The 3,852-nt window shown below is 39.4% G+C and overlaps 1 long non-coding RNA gene across 1 annotated transcript; it reads left to right on the forward strand.

Annotated features, from left to right (window-relative positions):
* The first annotated feature begins 6 nt into the window (after positions 1 to 6).
* LOC107199176 lies at positions 7 to 857 on the forward strand. Its single transcript, XR_001519177.1, has 2 exons — positions 7 to 205; positions 301 to 857. It is a non-coding gene; the product is annotated as an uncharacterized LOC107199176 (long non-coding RNA).
* The last annotated feature ends 2,995 nt before the right edge of the window (positions 858 to 3,852 follow it).

Here is a 3,852-nt window from a genome sequence, read left to right on the forward strand (position 1 = left end):
CTGCCACATCTGATGAAGAGGACATATGAATAACTCTGCAGTAGTTTTGTCTTTGAAATGAAGAGCTGGAGATGAAGAGCTTCTGAGGTTCCTTGTGAAATGTATTCTGTGTTTTATAAGTCTGTCTATAAAATATGCTAGAGCTGAAGAGACATTGGAAATGCAGATGGACAATTCTCACTCCACACCTTCAACCATCCACAAAGTAATTCCCTCCCCAAACCTTGCTGCGTATAGATGCACATTTATAAAACATTGCTGTGTTGACACTCTTTTCCGTGTTTGATTTGATTTTGACAGATTGCTGTGAACAAATTCTATTAACCACAAGTGCTGAGAAAACACTTTAAAGCTGTTACACAGAAATACACCTTGAAAGTGAATAGAAAAAAAAATCTCAAGAAATGCTATTTACACTAGAAGACTGAATTATATGACAAGCTCAGCTATTCAAAGAAGAAAAAACCTAGGGGGTGAGACTGCTACTTCTGATAGCAAGGCTTAAACAAGCTTCGTGAGCAGCTTCTGGGAAGAAAGCAGGGAAAGAAGCTACAGTCTTCTCATGGGCTGTTTGCACACAAAAGAAAACTGAATAGATTTTTTAAGGGCTTAATGAGTTAAATTTGTCCACTATTATGTCTTTTGGTGTCTTATGTCTGATTGTTGGTGCTCTCTTTAAGAATTGGTAATTAGAGAAAGGTTTTTGTGAGGGTAAATCTGACAGAGGAGAGACAATTTTTTTGTGGCTAGGCAAGTGAGTCTGTGGGAAGGAGGGCAAATAAATCTTTGTCAAAGTCCTGACTCCAATAAAACCCTCTTTCTTTCTGGTTACCTGTAATAAAATGTGAAAGCAATGACTTCGTTTATTGTGCACTGAAGGACACCCTGGGAAACCCAGCTGGAAAGAAATGCAGATGTTACTGTGGTGAAGGTGATGGGGCTCACATCTGTTAAAAAACCAAACCTAAAAAGAGCAACAAAACACCCTGAGTCCAGAAAGCAGTAATCCTGCTGTGGCTGTGGCTACTGCCTGCAGTTTGATGGGGTGGGTGGCTCTTCTCCCACTCTTCCCCATCTGCTCCCCCACCTGTTGGATGGTTTTCCCTTCTTGCCCTTGTTCCAGAACTGATTGGCAGGCATTTGGCAGCAGACATCAAAGTTAAAATGACTGATGAAAATTCACTGCTTTGCAATTTCTCACTGCCTTTGACAACAGGGAGAGTAGAATGTACATTTATGAGTATGCATTATTATTTGTAGAACAGAAAGCCTCCACTGGCAATGGCTACTGCCTATGAGCAGGTGCTGATCTCTGTCCTAGTGACAAAGATTTGTAATTCAGCTGTTATTCCAGAGGGCCCTTTATGAAACAGAACTAATTTGCAGTTGGGACAATGTTTGCAGAATGCTTTTATATTGGACTTGGTCTGCTTTTTACCATACTGAGAGTTCTAGCCTTAATTGTGATGTGTTCTAACATAAATCAAAATGTATTCTAACATAAATCAAAAAGTAATTGAGAATCAGGTTTGTTAACACTTACTAATCTGAAGGCTCAAACCTACAGTTAGGGAAGCCACTCTATTAATTGACTCAGAAAAACCAAAAAAAATAGTCTAGTATGAAAAGACCATCCCTTCATGAACTCAACAAAAAGAGTAAACTATTTGACTGATGTGCTGAGAATGGGGAAAAGAATTACTCACCTGCTTCAGGTTTCTTGTTGCTGCTGAAGAGAAGTGCTGCCAGGAGACATGTTTTCCTTTCCACCTCTTTTTCTGGAACCCATTTGCTAGGTTTCTCTGGCTGAAGCCATTGCTTTTTGGAGCGCATTAATCACTGCCTTTGGTGAGCAGCAGGAAGAGCTCAGCTACCTGAGCCAAGGAGAGGTCTATAAAAAATACTGAGGAAATTTCATAGCTTCATAGAATGATTTTATTTGGAAGGAACACTAAAGATCATCTAGTTCCAATCCCCTGCCATGGACAGGGACAACTTCTACTACACCAGGTTGCTCAGAGCCTCCTCCAACCTGTCCTTGAATGTTTACAGGGACAGGGCATCCACAGCTACTCTGCCTGTTCAAGGAGGTGGGTGGTTTCGTGAGTGCCCCCATAGAAGTAGATGGCAAAAATTTTTATTTTAAATCTCACATTGCTCATAAACTAAATCACCTTAAAAAAAGAGTTATTTTTCTTTATAAAGTACTTTGAAAATTTCCTGTTTTCAGAAAAAAAAAATAACATTTGCAAAATTTTTGTGGAGTGGAACTTACGTCCTCGACATTGGCCTAATGAATATGGAGTGAAGGATATGTGCTTTCATGCTTTCTCATTTCTCTCTGGCCACATTAATTTTCACCAGGGTTTTTCCTAGTTTGTCTTGTCTGGTGCTGCATGTGTTAACCTTCCTATCAACAGTAACTATTGTTGTTATTATTATGTTAGAAGGAAAGGGGAGAAAAAAAGAACAGACTTCCCAGGAAGAGACAAGATGTTTTGGAAGGACAGTGAGATCCCAGCTCCCAAAGACAAGTGCATGTCTTGCTGATTGTTCTTATAAACAGAACGTGTATGCATGAGCCTAGGAGAAATAAATACCTTTCAGTGCTCTAACTTGGGAATTTTGGTTGGCCTCCAGAGTACTCAGTGATAATGGCTCTGTCAGACAGACACACTTAAAATTCAACCTACATCACAACTTCAAAAGTCTTTGAGAAGCATTTCCCCACTGCAAGGCTCTCACTCATGGCATACAGTTGCCGTGTGTGATCCTGGGCAGGATGGAAACAGGCTGTTGAAAAGGGGCAGCCCTTAGGACAGCCTGAACTTTGTGCCTTTCAGGAGACCATTTTAAAGCAAGACTTGATCTCCACATTAGATACCTCTACAATGTAGATTCTTATATAAATAAAAGTCCCAGAGGCAGTTGAAAATCTGTGGAGACCAGTCAGTGCACACCCTGAAATATTATTCTGCTTGTTTTGTTTATTAAGATTATACCTTAGTGACTAAACTAATTATTATACAGTGCAGGCAAAACAACTTATGCTGTGTCAGAGCAGTGAGAACTTCCCTTGATATAAAAAGAAAATTAGTTTTGCAGCACTGACCAAGACAACTAATGAACCACTCTTCTGCAACATTTGCAATTTGCAGAACCTCAAGCTAGCACTGTTCCATGTAATGATCATTTTCTATACAGTATACATTACAAAAAATATTGCAAAAGCACTAAGTCTTCACTTTTCCCATAGGTGATGAAAGATGGAAAAATAAATCAGGTGAATTCTTGATTATGTTGCCATTATGTTGTTCATGTTTGCTCAGAATGACACGGATGAAATATGAGTTGTTAGCATTGCCTATGAAGACACACAGCTAAGATGCGATACAGCATTTGTTTGAATCTTCTGATAAAACAAAGCGCTGTCTCTGCTTTTAGAATTGTCATCAAAATATCTCCTCTGGACATGACTACTCTAGTTTTGGTTCTTTGTGCTGTTACCTGAAGTACTGATGGTACAGAAAGCCATAGAAAGAATAAAACTAGTACTGGTGCTATAGAAAGCATAAAACAGCATGCCACACATCATCCTAACAAGCTGAAAAAAAAAGATAGACAAGTGTTAGATGGAGGATGATTTTCAAACCTGATGCTTCCCAAGATACCCATTAACAGCTGAGACAGCAGAGATTTAACCTGATGTAAAGCAATTGGACAGGGATTAACTTGTGTCTGTGTGTCTGTGTGTGCATGTGCAGCACTATGAGATGCCACAAACTTCTATTTTATAACTCAGCTATAAACGTTTGCTCCAGGCAAAACACAGCACACAGTGTTCCATCTAGG

The sequence above is a fragment of the Parus major genome, chromosome 2, assembly GCF_001522545.3.
Source record: "Parus major isolate Abel chromosome 2, Parus_major1.1, whole genome shotgun sequence".
Lineage (NCBI taxonomy): Eukaryota > Metazoa > Chordata > Aves > Passeriformes > Paridae > Parus > Parus major.